Source organism: Equus quagga, chromosome 13 (genome assembly GCF_021613505.1).
Source record: "Equus quagga isolate Etosha38 chromosome 13, UCLA_HA_Equagga_1.0, whole genome shotgun sequence".
NCBI lineage: Eukaryota > Metazoa > Chordata > Mammalia > Perissodactyla > Equidae > Equus > Equus quagga.
This window is the reverse complement of record NC_060279.1, coordinates 106,380,305-106,398,811: the sequence shown is the minus strand read 5'-3', so window position 1 is coordinate 106,398,811 and position 18,507 is coordinate 106,380,305.

Sequence of the window (18,507 nt, the reverse complement as noted above, 5' to 3'; positions counted from 1 at the left end):
CCGCGAGGCGGTGGGCCCAGAGTGGGGTCCAGCGCGGGGACTCCGCGAGGGCGCGCCGCCGAAGGGGCGGGGCGGGGCGGGGCCGGGGGCGGGGCCGGGGGCGGGCCGTGCGCGGAGCTCTGCGGAGTGCGCCCTGCGGAAGGGGCGGGCCGGAGCGGGGGGGGCGGGCCGGAGCGGGGGGCGGGGCCTCGTCTGCGCAGGTTCTCCGCAGGGTCGGCCTCGGGGCGGGGCGGGCCCAGGGGCGTGGCCAGCGTCTGCTCTGCCGCAGGAGCGCGGAGTCCCGGAGCCGCTGGAGGTAGGTGAGCCGATCGCTGGGCGGTAGCCCCTACTTACGGGAGGGAGAACCCGATAAAGCTCGGACGTTCGCGCAAGGGTACTTTCCTCATCACGTTGCTGCACAGTCTCAGCGGAGCCACTCCGTTCTCGTCCTCGTCCTCTTGAGTCCCTCGGCCCCTCTTTCTACTGTCTGCTGGGAGTCCTCTGTCCCTCCAGTGTTGGTGTCGCCCAGGCCCCATACCCCTTGTCTCCTGGGCTGCTCCTGGGAGATCTCGTCCGCTCCGTGGTTTTGACGCCCACCTCTGTGCGGGTTATCCTGATAGTTCTCCGGTAGCTAACCCATTTGTGCCAGGCACTTTTCCAAGGACTTTGTGAACCTCCACTAATACCACTGGGACTCAGTTCACGTAAAACCTTTGTCCCAAGGCCCCGACCATTGCCCTGAGCTCCCTGAGCTCCGTATCCTTTCATCCGGACGTCCACTAGACCCCTTGCAGGATGTTCCACAGGCCTCTCTGAGCAAACATATCTGAAGTGGAACCCACCTTCCTTCCCCAAATGAGTCTCTTCCCCCATCTTCCCCTGAGTGAATGGCATCACTGTCCCCCCGAGCCAGGCAGCCAGCCCCCAAACAGAGCTTCAGTCTTGACTCTTTGCTCTCCTCAATCCCAAATCTAATCTGTCCCAGAATCCCATCATCTCTTCCCACAGATCTATTTGCTACACTCATCTCCTCAGCCCCGGTTTGGACCGCATCATTTTTCACCTGGACTGCTGCAGCTGTTCCTAGAGGACCCGTCGTTCTGCCTCCTTTCTCGCTCTCTTCCATCCAGCTTTCATGTGCAACTGTGGGAATCTTTCCCAAAAGCAAATTTCCGATGACTGTATTCACCTGCTTTAAGGACTAGGCTAAAACCCACATCTCTTCATCCTTCTAAAAGTCAGAAAGCAGGCTAGGATGCCCTCCAGCCGTGCCGCTGTTCCCCAGGGTCCTTGGAAGTCTTGGCCAGAGCAACAAGGTGAGAATTGAGTGAGATGTAAAGATTGGGAGCAAAAGGGCAACAACATTCTTGTCAAATGGTCATCAACATAGAAAACAAGAGAATCAACAGACAAATAAATTAACCTAATAAGAGAGTTGAACAAGGGTAGCTTATATAAGATTAGAATATCAAGTTAATGAGTTCCTCTGCAATGATAATACATTTCTTGAAAATGTCATAAAAATTAGATATCCCACACAACGCTGATGTATTTAGGAATTAACCTAACAAAAAATGCACGAGATCTTTAAGGTGAGAAATTTAAAACTCATATTTTTTAAAAGCCTGGAATACACAAATAAATAATGGGATAACGTCTTAACCTTGAAAAAAATGTAAATTCTCCACCAAATGATCTATATATTCAATGCAATTCCAGTCAAAGTTCCAGCCTGATTATATTGGAACTTGGGAACCCCATTCTCTAAGGTGTATGGAAGACCCAAGATTTGCTGAGACAATTTTGAAAAATAAGAACCTAGAGAAGGCCTTGCTCTACAGACCACAGGCCTAAAGCCAGAGTAATTAAAATGATGGGATAGTGGTGCAGAAACAAATCGATAAGTGGAGAGTTTAGAGAACCCAGAATAAGCAAATTTGTATATGGTAACTTGGTTTGTGATAGAGATAAAATCAGAAATGATTGGAGGAAAACTAGATTATTTAGTCAATGGCCCTGGGAATATTGGCTTTCTATAATGGAGAAAAAAATAAAATTCTATCTCTACCCCATATACATAAACTCCACATAGATTAAATATCTAATTATTGAAGGTAAAAATATAAAGCGAATGAATTTGAATGTAGGATAATGTCTGTGATAGGAAAGGATTTATCATGGCCTCCAAAGCTTAATCCATCAGGAGGAAAATGGTGGATGTGACCACACCAAAATGGAAAATGTTGCGTTACTATAGACAAATTAACTTACGGGTGATAAGCTGGGAGAAGATATTTTCCGTGTATTAAACCAACAGAACGCTGTAACTAGAATAGTCAGAAACTCCTGAAAATCAGTCCAAAAGTGAAATGAAACCCAATAAAAAACATAGTGAGCAAAAAATAATGGCTAGGCCATTCCCAGAAGGAAAGATCAGCATGGTCAAGGTGTACGAAAGAGGCCCACCCTCACCCGTGATCAGAGAAGGGCGGAGTGAAGGACTGAGATGCCAACTGACACAGCTCAGCAGGTCAGGTGATGTTCAGGGCTGGCATGGGTGCATGGGAGAGTGTGTGACAGGGGCAGTGACATTAAGTATGGGTGTCCCTTTGCAGGGCTAGGGTAAGAGTAGGCACGTGAGGCCCTAGGGCACAAGTGTAGGGAGACTTTGCTGTCAGGGACAGGGCCCTGGGAATGATGGCCACCTTACCGTTTATACTCTAGGCTCCTCGGTGCCTCCCCCTAGTCCCAGCCCTGGACCTTTGGTCTCGGAAGCTCCACTCTTGGGTCTATACCTCAGAGGCCCATGGGAAATGGGTGCAGTGTTGCTTACGACAGCAGAGTTGGAGGCATCCCCCACAAGCGGACTGGACCAGTAGTGTTTGGTACATGGAGAGAGTGACAGGACTTTCACAGAGGACAGGGACTGCCCAGCGCTTGGCCACTGGGAAGGAGGGTGGGAGACCTGGTGACTAGAGCTGAGAGGAGGCAGACCCACCAAGTCAAGACCGAGGATGCATCTGCGGTGGTCTGGGAGGGCTCTGGAGATTTCCGAGCCTTTGTCCTGGATCCTCCTGCCCCTCCCACCAGGAAGTGCATTTGGACCTGGTGGAGGAAAAGGAAAGTCAGAGATGCCCTGGGGTTACTGTGAAGGACTGGGCGTGTTTTCACTTTCATATAAGGAAGCAGAGGTTGGAGGGTTCGAGATCTTGCTCCAGTGTCAGGGTGGAAAGATGGAGAGGGGAGAGCTTGGACTTCAGAGCTTACACATACAAGTTTTAATCCATTTTCTACTTTCTAGAGATGCGAACTTGGGCAGGAAACCCAGCCGTGGTGAACCTTGGTTTTCTTCCCAGTGAGGTGGGAATAAAAATAAGGCCCAACTCAGAGAGTCAAAGGAGAGAAGCTGTCTGAAACCAGTGCCTCCCCGTCTCTCTCTCTCTCTCTCTCTCTCACACACACACACACACACACTGCATGGACAAGGGAGACCCCTGTTCTTTGGGGGCCTTTACATACTTTTTAAATCACCAGATAGCAGTCTGTAAGCCTTTCAGGAGACGCTTAGAGCCGGGGAATACACCTCAGTGACGCAGATCCTTCAAGTCTTGACCCATGCTGGCTTCAGGCATGAGGTGGCTCCTTAGGCCCCTGCGATTGTGGAGGCTGCCGGGTCTTTGGAGCAGCCCTTGGTGGGAGAGGGGCAGGGGTGGGAACCCCTCCCCGAGTCCACAGTTCTGACAGCTCTCACTTCAGTTCAAAGAGAACTGCATTTGTTGTATTTAAAGTGAAACTATTTTGTGTTTAAATGAGAAATAGAGCTACATTGCAAAATAATAATATCGATAATAGTAGTAATAATCACCACTACCCTAACCCAACTATTGTCAGCATCTGTGGTGGCTGCCTGCTGTGTCTCCATGCAGCCTCCCTTCCTCCTGGTAAGTTTCCCATTTTCCACTGGGACCTAACCCTCCTATCTTCACAGTGTGGCATTTGAGCTGCATTGAGCTCAGGACCAGCTCTGTCATTTGCGGGCCCAGTGCAAATGCAAGGCCTCTTGTTCAAAAATTATTAAGAATTTCAAGATCTTGGGTAGCAGAGCATCAAACCAAACTCAGGGCCCATGAGGCTGCGCCCCCGAAACCAGCGCTGGCAGGTGCGTGACCCAGGGCCTTGCCAATGAAATTCAAAACTTTTGCCAGAAAGAGGCTCTCACTTCCTGCTGAGATTGCTAGATCAGTAAAAATATAAACCTGGAGCTGCCGACTGCCGTCTTTGTCTCCCCAGGGGGAGCCCTTGCTGGGAAAATATAGTCCAGAAGGAGATGGACTTCCGGTAACGCAATGCGAGATCCTTGAGCTGCGGCTCTCGGAAGCACAAGCCACTTCATTCTGTCTTTGTGCCGTCGCTCCTCAACCAGTTTGAGGTACAGGCAAGAATTGAGACTCCTGGGGCGTTCCATCCTGTCTGTCTGTGCATATTCACTAAGTTGTAGTCACAAGGCTCGTGGAATGTCATATCCTCTTCTTTTGAGGGAACGTGATCCCGTGAGCTTTTCTGGCGTTATCACCTATTCTCCATAGGCTGAGTATTCCATCCCCAGTTGATGGTGGTCAGTAGATGGTTCACAGGTTTGTGCTCTTGAGAATGCTTCCATGGCAAACATCGTAATGCAGATAGGTTTAGGAGAACACTTTTGATGTGAAGTGATGTGCCCTTCCGTTTGGACCCTACCTAATTATGAAGGTCCCTAGGCCTTGGAAACGTCACAACAGTCTGCGGGGAGGGGGCAGGGCAGGGACAAACCAGCCCTTTACCTGCCTTGGCCACAAGCTTCCGGTGGGGCTCAGGCGGGGGATTGGCGCAGTTGGAGTGAGTGCAGCCCTGGAGCTGCGAGTGAAGGGGCGGACGTCCCCTGGGAATAGTCAGTGTCTCGGCTGCGGCAAACGTCCATCTAGTCCAACCCCCTCGTGTCACAAATGGGGAAACTGAGGCCCAGCAAGTTAGTGCAGAGTGGGCCTGGAGGCCTGTCTTCAGCATGTGCATGCGCGTTTAGGGCAGCCTTCCGCACGCACCTTGAGCCTTCTTGATGCTAAATAAGTTTCCATCCTGACGCCTGATGGGATCACAAACTCCCAGTGACTCCGCCCAGCACCTACACCCAGAGGCCATTCCGTGCTCTCTGAGCTCAGCTTGGAGCTCAACCCCACGTCCCGCTGGAGCTTCAGCCCCATCTTTCTGCCCACTTCGCAGCCAGCCCCAAAAAGAGCTCTGGGCACGAGGACCTCCCCTTCCTTACTGTGCACCGCACTTTTAGTTTGCTTTTAGCTGCTGCATAGAGCTCTCTGGTACACTTTCTGGTGTGCAGAAAATTTGCTTAATTGACCCAATAATGGGGTCGTAGGTGGTTTAATTTTTCTCTCTTCATTTTCAAGTCCATTTATGTTAAAAATGAAAGTAAGATGTAGTTTTAAAATCGTATTTATTGAGGTATAATGTAGAATGAGATGCACCCATTTCAAGTAAGTTCTTTTGAAGGGTTACATCAGTGTACCCACTGCCACAGTCAAGGTATAGAACCTTTGCATCACCCGAAAATTTCCTTCATGCTCCGTTGCAGGCGGGGTCTTCACCCTCAGCCTCAGGCAACCACGGATTCGTTTTCCTTGCTGTAGATTAGCTTTGTCTTTTCTAGTTTCATGGCAACCACCTGCACTACCTACTTTGTGTCCATCTTCTTTCCCGCAGTGTAAGTCTGTGAGGCTCACCTGTGCTGTCCCGTGTAGCAATAGTTCTTGACCTTTTCTTGCTGAGTATTAGGTCGTTGTATGCTTATATTACAATTTGTTTATCGGTCCACTTGTTGATGGACACTTGGGTTGTTTCCAGTTTGGGGCTGCTGTGAATAAAGCTGCCATGGACATTCATGTAGAAGTCTTTGTGTTGACATGTGTTTTCATTTCTCATGGAAATTTCTAGAATGGGCTTGCTGGGTTGTGTGGCAAGTATATATTTACTCTTATGTTTAACCGACACCCTGCTTTCCAAAGCAGCTGCACCATTTTGCACTCCCACCAGCAGTATGTAAGAGTTCTGGCTGCTCCACATCCTCTCGACACTTGGTATTGGCAGTCTTTATTTTAACCACTCCCGTGAGTATGTAGTAGTGTCTCATTATGGATTTAATTTGCATTTCCTTGATGAGCAGAACGTCTTTTCATGCGCTTTGTGGCCATTTGTATGTCTTCTTTCATGAACTGACTGTTCAGATCTTTCCCTAGTTCTAAATTGGGTGATTTGTCTTCTTTTTATTGAGTTGTCATTTGGGATAAAGTCCTTCATGGAGTGTGGTATATGTATGACAGTATTTTCTGTCTGTGGTTTGCCTTTTCATATTCTTAACAATAAATGTTGAAGAGTAGCTTTTAATTTTGATGAAGTCTAAATGTATCATTTTTTCTTTAATGATTTATACTTTTTTTTGGTGACCTATTTAAAAAATCTTTGCCCATCCCAAGGTCACAAATATTTTCTTCTAGGACTTCTATAGTGTTATTTTTTGTGTTTAGGTCTGTGAACTACTTTGAGTTAATTTTTTGTGTGGTATGAAGTAAGAATCAAAGATCAGTTTTTTTCCATATGGATCTCCTATTGTCCCAACACCATTTGTTGAAGAGACTATCCTTTCCCCATTGAATTACCTTGGCATATTTATCAAAAATCAATTGGCCATCTATGTTTGGCTTTATTTCTGGACTTTACTTTTGCATTTCTATATATAATTTAAAATCAGCTTGTCATTTGCTACCAAGAAAGCCCGTGCTGGGATATCAATTGGGATCAATTTGGAAAGAATTGATGTCTTAACAATATTGAGTCTTCCGATCCATGAACGTGGGGTATATTCCCATTGACTTAGGTCTTTCATTTCTTTCAACAAGGTTTTCTATATTTAAGCATACACATCTTAAACATATTTTGTTAGCTTCATGCCTAAGTATTTCACTTTTGTAATACCATTTTAAATTTGATTATAAAATTACAGTTTCTAATCCTTTTTTTTTTTTTTTGGTATATTCTTAGGGATTTTCTACATAGGTGATCATACGTTCTGTGAATAAAGTTAGTTTTAGGTCTTCTTTTCCAATTTGTATGTCTTTGATGTCTTCCCCGCCTTGTTTCGTTGGCCAGGACTTCTGGTACGACGTTGGATGTGAGCAGTGAGAGGGAACTTCTCTGCCGTTTTCCTCATCTTAGGAGGAGCGCACTCGTTCTTTTCCCTTTAAGGATGACCTCAGATGTCGACTTTTCACAGATGCTTTTCTCAGATTGAGGAACTTCCCTTCTATTCTCTTTCTGTTGAGTTTGTCTCTTTTCTTTTACAATTATGACTGGGTATTGAATTTTTCACGTGTTTTCTGCACCCAGTGAGATGATCACGTGGCATTTCTCCTTCATTTGGTTATAAGGATGAATCCATTGACTTTTGAATTTTAAACAAACCTAGAATTCCTGAGATAAAACTCTCTTTTGTATATTTCTAGATTGGATTTGCGAAAATATTGTTAGGAGTCTTGCATTTGCATGCGGAAGGGGTATTGGTTTGGGGGGGTGTGTGTGTGGCTCCTTTGGCCCCAGATTTTGTGGGTTTCAGTCTTGCTTTCCTGTGCCCCAAGGAGGGGGAAGGTGTTTCTCAAAAGAGGACTTGTAGACTTGATGGTGTCTCTTATTCTGGCCGAGGAGGATGAAGAGGGGCTGGTATGGTCTGGTAACTGTGGATCAGTGGAGAAATGGCCTTCTCAGCTCCTGCCAGCAAGTGTAGATGTCTCAACTATAGCCAGTGGATTTCCTTCCACACATAGGAGGATGACATCATTTTTTGTTACTGTTGTTGTTTCTCATAGTTTCTATTTCTCTCCTGAGAATATTTATATTTTCATTTATTATGATCATATTTTCCTTTGTGTTCATATGCATAGTTATAATAGGTGCCTTAAAATGATTGTCTGCTCCTTCCAACATCAAAGGTCACTTTCTGTTTGGTACCCACTGGTTGTCTTTTCTCTAGAGTTGGATTGTGTTTTCCTGGGTCTTCGCATATCAGATAATTTTGGATTTTATCCTGGACATTTGATGACAAGTACAGAGACTCTGGGTTCAGTACACTCCTCTGAAGAATGTTGATTTTTATTTTATTAGGCAAATAACTTGGTTAAACTCAGGCTGTAAACTCTCTCCCCTGCAGATGACGTTGGCTGAGATCTCAGTTCTGGCTTTAGCAGGGCTGCTTAGTGACTGCCTCACTCCTGTGTGGTGGGGTTGGCAAGAGATGGGCGTTTTATACACAGGTTTGGGGCCTCCCCTTCTATGGCTCTCTCTTTTTTGGATTTCCTCAGTCACTTTTTAGTTGCTGTAATCGCCCTGACCCCTGGTTCTTCAAGCCAGTAGGACTTTTCTCTCCAAGTTTTAGTTGCCCTTCGTGGGGCAGACTGGAGCCTGCGGAGAGCTTCAGCCCATAAAGAAGGGGCCCGTGCCCAGTGCTGCTGCCTCCTGTAGGTGCAGACTCTCCCCAGTGTCTGCCCTTTAGTCTCTCCCCAGTCTGTCTGCCTTTAGTTCCTGTTGGAATTTGTGGTTCTTACCTACAGGAGGATTGGTCAGACAGCATTATTGGCTCTGACCAGAGCAAAGCGGCTGAGGAATGACACTGGATGGCCAAGGAGACCTCTCTCCCTGCCAGTGTCCTGTATGCCGTGACTCTCTTAGCCCCTAAAACTCAGATGGAGAAGAGGGTGAGGAGGAAAATCTCCGTGGACTGAGTTTAGATCTGAAATGACGGAACACAGCACTGTCTGAGGAAACTGGAACTAACTAGATTAACTTTTTTGCCATCATGTCACATGGAGGTTCAGGGCCGGTCAGGTGGCGTAGGGGGCACGTTCACAGCTCTGCTTTGGCAGCCTGGAGTGTGCAGGTTTGGATCCCAGGCACAGACCTACACACTGCTTGTCAAGCCATGCTGTGATGGCATCCCGTATACAAAATAGGGGAAGATTGGCACAGATCTTAGCTCAGGGCCAATCTTCCTCACCAACAAACAAACAAAAAAACAAATAAATAAAATGGAGGTTCAATTCTCACTTACAGAATATTAGAGAAAATTACATTTTCCCATTTACATCTTATGGCCAGAAAATCTCTTCTCTCCTACATATATGAAAGGAAAGACTTGAAGATGGTAAATACGAGGTGGGAGAAAGGCTGGGTGGAAGGTAGTTATTATCTTCCTGGTATTCAGTTTTTTCATCAGAGCGGTGGGGGAGGGGAGACCTAGAATTTCAGAGTCTATCCATGCTCTGACACCTGTGCTGTGTGCATTTGCATTTGTTGAGTTTCTAGACTATAAGCTATTTCCTCAACAGAGTCTCTTCCTGTGAAAAGGGATGTGCATCAGGGTGCGGAGAGCCCCGGCTGGAAGCCCCTCCCACTGCTCCTGAGGCCGCTTGGGCTCACCGCTGCCCCCTCAGGGCAGGCCTCGGACTGCAGGCAGAGCCTGAGGTGCCCAGGGCGGGGCAGCCTGGCCTTCCTGAGACCTCTGGCCTCTCTGCATGGGATCCAGCCTGCGTCGTTGTCCAGAGAGGATAGTCAGAGCCTTGGGCAGCTGCACCTGACCAGCTTGCCTGCTCTGTATTTTTTTCCTTTAAAATTTTTGTTTATTTATTTTGAGAATTTCAACTTCTATCTTCTGCTTAGGAGAGGCGAGTCGTCGTTTGGACAGAGTCCACATCTGTCCTGGACTCTCCTGTCACTAGGTTTTTGCCCAAGACTCGGTTGGCAATGAGCTCCAAGCTCCCGGCCTAGCAAGTCTGTTGGGAAAGAGAGCGTCCTTCCCAGTCATTCCAGCAAAAGTCTCAGGACTGAGCCCCATTGTTCTGTCACGGGTCTCGTGACCATCCCTGGACCAGTCATTGAGGCTGGGGAGACACAGGGCTCTGATTGGCCAGCCTTGGCCACTGGCCAGCCTGTCATGAGAGGAGTGGAGTTAATTCGAACCCCATCACCTGGGCTGAGAGATAGAAAGGGGGCTGCCCCAAGGAGAGGGCAGGGCCGTTCCCAGGAGGAGAGAGACGGGCTGCTGGGAAGGGCACAGTCCACAGACTTCCACAGTAGGTTTTCCTCAAAATCCCAGATCCAGGGCTCTTCCAGGTAGGCTGCCAGCGCCTTCTCATTTTATTCCCTACCCTGCCCTAAGAGGTCAGCGTTCGAGAGAAGGCCACTGAGGTTCGCACAGATTAAGCACCTTGCCGGGGTGGGGGGTGGGGGGCAGCTCCTGAAGGGGCCTGGGCTGCCCGTGTGCCCCTTTATCATCTTAGACCTGCCTCCCCACTCTTCCTTCTGCCAGCAGGCCTGACACCAAGGAGACTGTTATCGTTTCAAAAAAGAGAGGAAAAATTGGCAATAGCCATGAGTTGAGACGACTTGATAAAATATTTCTTGTTTTCTCAAGTTTACATAGACGAAGTTTTCACTGTTGCTATGGGGTGGGTTGGCAGAGAGATGAAAATAAATCTGTGTCATTTATTTTTTCTATGAGTCAAGTATATTTGCGCTTGCTTCGCACACACACACAGACGCACACACACACATGCCCGCTCGTATAGGCTTTAATAAAATACTTAAACCCCTTTAATGCTCTCTGTGGAAGGAATAAATATGTACTGTACTTTCAGCTTCTGTTCTTTGAAATACCATATGGTCTGCACTGTGAGCTTAAAATACTCTGGCGAGCGGATGCTTTCATGCAGCAGATAGCCAGGTGGAGCTTTCCCCGCCAATCCCACAAGGTTAATTAATCCTTTAAACTCCAGTGTGGAGGGGCCCTGCGTCAGGAGCAGGCGCTGGCGGAGGGGGTGCCACTGGCCCGTGCCGGCGCTGAGAGGGCACAAGGCGGTGGCAAGGTGGGCCGGCTGCTGCGGGGGGGGCGCCTTTGATGAGGGCGCCCAGTCGCTCAGATAGGCACAGTTTGCATCCTGCATAATCAGGGATCACGGGCTGACGGTTTGCATGAATAACTAAGTTTGTCACTGTTGTTAATTTTCCCTCAAAAAGAGGCCCCCCATCTCTCTGGCCCAATGCATATTTATAAAGGGCAGGGAATAAGGCAGAGGAGACCGGATGGGGGGTGCCCAAGGGTGTCGGGATGGCTGGATCCTGAAGCCCGAGAGGCCAGCTTGTGCCAGGGCTGGGGGCTGGGAGGAGGGTGCAGAGCTCAGCGTCATGGGAGGGGAGGAACTGCTGGGGGAGGGCAGCCTGGTTTGCCAGGCCAGTTTGAGCTGGCCTCTTCCTTGCTCTGGCCTCAGTTTTCCATCCCTATAAGGAGCATGTGGGCCACTTGACCGAGGCCTCAGGGTCGCCAAAGGACTGCCGTCTCCAAATGAGGTTGCACTTAGAGTCAGACAGGAGGGAGAGACACTGGCATCCATCCCATACCTGTAGGGGTTCCACGAGCGCGTGGGATGTGCTGAGAAGCTAGACAGGGAAGCCTAGTGGCATCTGGCTGCCCCTGCCTGGGACCGCCTACCCACCCCTCCCATGCTGGGATCCACGCTCAAGGCAACTGGACTTCCTGGAGGAGCTGACATCTTCAGTGAGATCTGAGAGACTGTCAAGGATGTCGGGCAGAGGGAAGGGAATGTGCCGAGGGTCAAAGAATGCGGACTCGGCCTGGTGCTTTCAGGACGGGACCGGAGGCTGGCGTAGGTGGAATGTAGACTCTTGAGATGGGGGCTGGGGAGTCAGGATGATGCTTGGCACTGCTGGGGGCAGCAGGGCCAGGGCAGCCTGGATGAAGAGGGTGGTGGGGAATCCCCCAGCCGCCCCAAACCATCAGATTTGCTTCTGGAAAGGTCACTGTGACTGCAGATCCTGACGTCTCATTGTATCCGCCGCTGCCCTCCCACCCTGGATGGGCCCAGAAGAGCTGTGCCTGCAGCCCGGGGATAACTAGCTGCCCACCTGCCCTGCGCCTCCCGCGGGCTGGGCCCTGAGGCTTTCTTCAGGACTGCCCCCACCCTAGCTGGGGGATGGGGGTGGCAGGGGTCCTTGAGCTCTACACTTAGGGGGCTGAAGGTTGCCACACGTTGTGCTGGGCAATTTGGAGGAAGCACTTTCCCCCTTCAGAGGCTGTCAAGGAGCTCCCAAGCCCTGGGGTAATGGCAGGTCAAAGGGCGGGGACATGGCCAGAAACCAAGGAAGCAATCTCTATTGGTGGAATTTGGGGCACAGGGACTATTTATGGATAGAGGAGGTGGCAGGTGCGTGTAGGTGTGTGTAGGTCTGGGACAGATTTTGCCACCCAGGAATTGGGCTCTTGCCTAATCCACTCCCCTGGGACCCAACAGGGAGACCCCTGCCTGAGTGACGCATGACATTCTGAAACAGCAAAGCCCAGTGCAGCCTCAGTCACTAATTAATTAATGACGCTCCCCAAGGGTCTCCTGGAGCCCTTGCGCAGGTGGGCCAGGAGGCCGAGCCTGCGGGGCTCCCTTCCAAGGGCTGTTGAGACGTAATGTCCACTAAGTCACATCTGGTACCACATTTCAGGCTTTGATTAATTAAATGTGGCAAATATTTAATTAAACACCATCAAAACCACCATGACATCCACTCTGTGTCATTCGAAAGCGAGCCAGCCTTCTCTCAGGTGCCGCGCCCCCGACCTGATGTGCCACAGTCCCCCAGCCTGGTGGGAAGATAGCCGCTCTGGAACCCAGTTCTGGGACTCGGGGCGCCCCATTCGCTGGGCACTGTTGTCTGATTAGACCTCAGGCTGACTGCGGTGTAGACAGTCTCCCCACCTCCACCCTCCCCTCCCCCTCTCCAAGTAGATGCGGTTAAGACCAGCCACTGTGCTCCCCTGGAGCCTGCCGGCACCAGTCTTCCTGCCTGTGATAACAGATTCTGACCTTGGCCACGTGGGTGGACCAGCCATCCAGGCTGGGCCCATCAGAATCCTTCCCCAGGACTTTTCTAACTGGTTCTAGAGAGGAAAGACTTTGTTCTCTCTGGCTACCGGGCTCTGAGGAGGTAAGCCAGGGACTGCCTGAAGCTATGCTCCCTGACACGCAGAGAAAGCCAGACCAGAGAAGAATGAGTCTCATGTGCAGAGAGAAAAGAGAAAGCCTATGACTATCCAGACAGTTTTCTAGCCCCTAGATCCAGCTGTTCCTGAAGACAGAACCACCCCGTCCTTTCTGTAGCAGGATATGTGGGCCAATAAGTGCCCCGTTTGTTTAAGCCAATTGAAATCAGTTTCCTGTCACAACCAAAAAAGGCTTGAGCACCCCTCTTCCCGTCATGCTGCATGTGGGCAGATAAAAGTGACTTCTGTTTACCTGTAAATGGGCCTTGTTAGCAGCTCATGCACCTGCCAGCAGAGTATGTTAGGTTTCCTTGAGTGTGGCTTCAGCCCTTCAGAAAGACAGGAGGCATTTATGCCTGAAAGGATGAATCCCTCTGGCAAATGTTACTCCTGCCGACAAGATCAGCATGCTTCTGGAACTGCTGGACCCAGGGGCTCGAACGCTGTCATCATCTCCCTCCCTGTCTGTGTCTGTGTCTGTGTCTGTCTGTCTGTGTCTCGGTCTCTTCTGCATTCTACCACGTTGGTGTCATTCTCTAGCAATCTTCCTGTTGGGGCCCCGGCAGCTCTAGGCTCACGTTATCCTCACAAAGAGCAATCCTGGTGGAAGAGGGGGTTTTCTTCTTGATAGAAGCACAGAGTCCTGGGGTCAGCTCTGATTGCATGGCTTTGGCTGTGTGCCCATTCCTGAACCAATCACCATGGCGACAGTTAGAATACATGGATTGGTCCATGTGTTCTGGGTAAGGAGCCTGCCCCAGACGGGGGAATGGAGTCGATGGACCAGAGAGGGAGGGTGGGTCCCTGAGAAAAGTTGGTCTGCTGTTAGCACGAGAAGAGTGAGTGGGCAGAAGGAGGAGCAGGAGGCAATGGGACCAGCATGACACAGTGCCTGGGGAGCTTGTGCCCCTGGAGGCCTTACCTTCCAGGTGAGGGAGTGGAGGTGAGGCTCGCGCAGGCAGCAGGGAGCGTGAGCAAGTCGTGTGTTCACGGTCTCAGGTCCTCATCGCTTGCTCCTTCCCCTGTGGAGAGGCGGCCTGGCAGGGTAGTTACAGGGTGGACTGAGGTTGATGGAGGGCCTCTGACAGAGCCAGCACCTGCTCTGCACCAGACAATCAGAGAGATTTGGGGCAAGTCTGGGGGCTGTGCTCCTGGGCGACTATTCAACCATCTGACCATGCCGCCAAGAGGAGAGCTGGGCAGCGGAGGCCCTGAGGATGGGGAGGTGTGCCCTCAAGAGAAGGGAGGGAGAGTGTTCATGGGTCTAAAGCCAAAGACCTGGGAGTCACTGATAACTGACAATGGATAACATGACTGATAATGAAGCGTACTTCCCATGCTTACTGTTTATGATCTTTCTCCCCTCATGTTTCAGTTGTCTGTTGGAGCAATACCCCATAAATCAGTGGCTTAAAGCAATAGCAGTTTATGGTTTCTAAGGACCTCGTGCGTGGCTGGGCTCAGTGGGCAGTCCTGTTGCACATGATGTTGACTGGGGTCCTTCAGGTGTCTGCCTTCAGCTGGAGCTTGACTGGAGCTGGGACATCAGATAGCATTGCTTGTGTGTCCGGTGCCTCGGCTGGGGGGCTGGCACAGCCAAGGGCTGGCTGGGCTGCTTTCTGGGCAGGGTGGCTGGACTTCTTGCATCGTGCTCTGGGCTCCCAGAGACCAAAATCAGTTCTCTTAATGGCTAGGCCTAGACCCAGCACGGCCTCACTCCTGCTGCATGCTGTCGCTCAAGGCTGGTCGCAGGGTGGCCCGGGTCCAGGCGAGGAGACTCAGGGCCCTGCTGATGGAAGGAGGGTGCGTGTGGGGCTGTGGCATCGTCGGCTGCCGTCTTTGGAGACTGGCTACCACATGCCGCTAGAATGTAAGCCTCGGGGGGATGTGTTTCTTTTTGTTCACGGACGTATCCCAAATGCGGACACTGGAACAGGCCCTGGTACATATTTGTTGAATGGACTGGACTCACTTTGCCGATGTTCAGTTTACGCCCAGACCTGTTCCTGGAACACAGGCCCAGCGTACAGCGGCGTTTGCCTATGAGGAGAGGACTGGGGAGCAGTGACCATGCGCCCCAGCCCATGGCATGAGTCCGAGCGCACCCCTCCTCACACGTACAGGTTTACAAAGCCTGGAAAAGAGACTGAAAATGAGGCGAGCAGAACGACGGCCACGGCTGCCCTGCAGCCTGCATTCTCGGCTGGGGGAACTTCCGGGGGAAGCTGCTGTGCTCGGGGCCTTGGTGTCTCCATCTGTACAGGGTGTGCATGGGGCCTGTTGACTAAATGGGCACGAGGGGTCTTTTTAGCGCTGTAGTTTTATGACCACGTTAAAATGCAGATTCATTCATGTATGTATTGATGTGAGTGTCCGGCACTGTACTAGATTCAAGGACACAAAGGATAAGACATGATTAATGACTTCACAGACGTGTAAATAGACAGGTAAATGTGACCGGTATTTTAGAGAGAGGTGGACACACTACCATCAAGATCTAGGTAAGATTGGTCCCAATGACCTTCTAGGCCAGTGCTTCTGTTTGTGGCTGCTCAGGAGAACCACCTGTGTACAGTTTAAAAATGCGGACGCTGAAGCCGCCACCTAGAGATTTGATTCAATAGGTCTGAGCTTGGCGTGGGGGTTCGTCTATGTCAGAAGCTCCCCAGGCATTTCAAATATGCCCCAGGCCCTCTGGTTCACATTTCCAGCCTGGAGTCCCGGCTCCCCTTGTCTCCATCCAGCACACATTCACAGCCAGGGCCCAGCCCCTTCTCCTTGATTTCCCCTCCAAAATAGCCCTCCCCTCCTTGGAAGCAGCTGAGGCCAGCCCGTGGTGGAGCCCTGGGGAGCAGGCTGGCGTCGCAGCTCCCCCCACTGTATGCGGGACCTCTCTCTGCCCTCCCCTGCCCTGAGGCTCTCAGGGCCGTCTATGTGGCAGTGCTGGCCTCGGGGAAGCTGGTGGGCTGCCTTCCTGTGCGCCTGGGAGGACCTGCTAGCACTCGGTGGAAGGTGACAATGCACTGGCTCGCTCACGGGGACCCGCCCGAGCTGAACCTGTGGTGCTGGCGTGCCTTGGCCCGGAGGTGGTTAGCAGCCTGAGCCGCGCGGGAGTGGGTGTTGAAGAAAAAATTATTCCTGACACTCGTTGAGGACAGGCAGATTTTATTCAGGGGGTTCATCAAAATAAATGTAGGGACTACTGCAAAGGGGTCATGAACTGGAGGAGAGAGATCCCACTCAACTCCGAATACAGATGAGAAGTGGGAATTACAGCCAAGGAGCAGCTGGGGGTCAGTGGCTGGAGAATCACTAAGAGGAAACGTCAGGGGTGCGGGGATTCTGGCTGAACTGACCTAACGGGATTCTTGCTGAAGGCAAGCCAGGGGGTCAGACATCCCCTGGAGGGCTCTGGGATGAGGAACCAGGCTTCGAGGGTGATCAGATGTCGAGGGTTGGGGGTTCTGGCTAAACCGACTCAGCAGGATTCTCCCTAAAAGTGGACGATGCAGGGACAGTCACCAAGTCCAGAAGTGGAAGTCTAGTTGAGAAGGAGTTCAGGGGGGCCCCAGCTGAATTTGGTTGAGGAAGGAATCTTTGTCAGTGTCCAGGGAACCACTGGCCATGCAGGGCCCGGAAAACTGGCACCCCACCTGTGAGAAGGCAGGGGTCTGAGGGAGGAAGTCCACGCCGAGGACCAGGACAGCGGCCCCGCTGAGGAAGGAAGAGAATGTCACGGGAAGGCGAGCAGCCTGAAGGAGATAAACTAGGGTGGCGTGGGTGGGGGAGGAACCGAAAAATAAAACGATGTCTCGCTTTAAAAATTCAGCCACAGAGCTCGGAAATAGAGTGACCACTGCTGAGAAACAGTCAGCGTCCTGGGGGTTCCAGCGGGAGAAAATCTCTCTTCAGTGCGAAACCAGAAAGAGATTTGGAGGACAAATCCAGGCAACCCAACATTCAAAGGAGAGGGGTTTCAGAAAAAGAAAGAAAAAAAGAACGTATAAAGGGAAAACAGTAATCGAACAATTAATTAAAGAACACTTTCTGAGCTGAAGAAAGCCTTGATGAAAGGGGCTCATGGAGCTCCAGGAAGGATTAACTAAAAAGACACATACTTAGACCCTGGTGTAATTCCTGAATTATAAACTTCCAGACAAAGAGGAGAGGTGCTTACAAAGGAAAAAAAATCAGGTTGGTATTGGCTTTCTCGTCAGCCATCCTGCCACCCAATCGCGACATTGATTTCAGATACCTAAGGGACAAGGACAATGACCCAAGAATCCTATATCCACACAAGGTATCATTCACACATCCAGGTGATGACAAGAGGTGTCAGAGCTCGCAAAATCCTGTACCCCATCTGAGGAAGCTGCCGGAGAGATGCTGCAGCCAAAACCAGGTGGATAGGGGCGCAGCAAGGGAAACCAAATGATGACCTGGAGATGGAATCCAAAATGACCTCAGCAAAGTCCAGCCATTGGAGGACGGGAAGCGCATGGAGAAAGAGAAGCAGAAAAGAGAAGGGGAGAAGACAACTGGAGGGCTTTCATCTTGGTAGGCAAGAAAAACATCTTGATGGGAGGGCTGTGTCAAACACTTGTTTGAAATTGATATGTCCGTGTGTTGGTTTAAAAAATAAGTCCACAAATTCTTCAAAGATATTCCCTTCAAGGGGTGGAGCTGAATTCCCCTTCAGAGGAGTGTGGAAGGGACTTAGCAACTGTCTTCTGACCAACAGAATGTAACAGCGTGATGGGGTGCGACTCTGAGACAAAGCCAAAAAAGGCCCTGGGACTTTCTCTGCTGGGAGCAGACCGATGGGGGCCCATGTCACGGAGAACTGAAGCCTCCTGCCAACAGCCACATGGTGAGCCTGGAAGAAGACCCTACAGAGCCATCAAGCTTCTGATGACCGTGGTTGACACTTGCTTCCAGCCTCGTCAGAGGCCCTGAGCCAGACCACCCGGCCCAGCCACTCCCGGACTCCTGACTCTCAGAAACTCTGAGACACTAAGTTCCTGTTGTTTGAGCTGCTAAGTTTTGGGGTAATTTGTTACACAGCAATAGGTAACTAATACAATCTGTAAAGAAATGCAGCTTTCTACGATTGTTAGGGATGGGAAGGTAACCATTATTGGGAATGAAAAGTGTCACAGAATTTCCAAATTAATAGGGCAAAGAATGACGAGAAATCTGAGCGAGCAAGCAAACGTGAGTAAATGGGAAAGGGGAAATAACATAGCAAACATAAACTAGAAAGACGTGTAATAAAATTAGTTAACATACAATAAGATTGAAGAAGTTGAACCCAATATATGTCATCCATCATCATAACAATGATGAGTTTTCCTATCAAGTTTGGAAAAACAAATAAAATCCAAGTG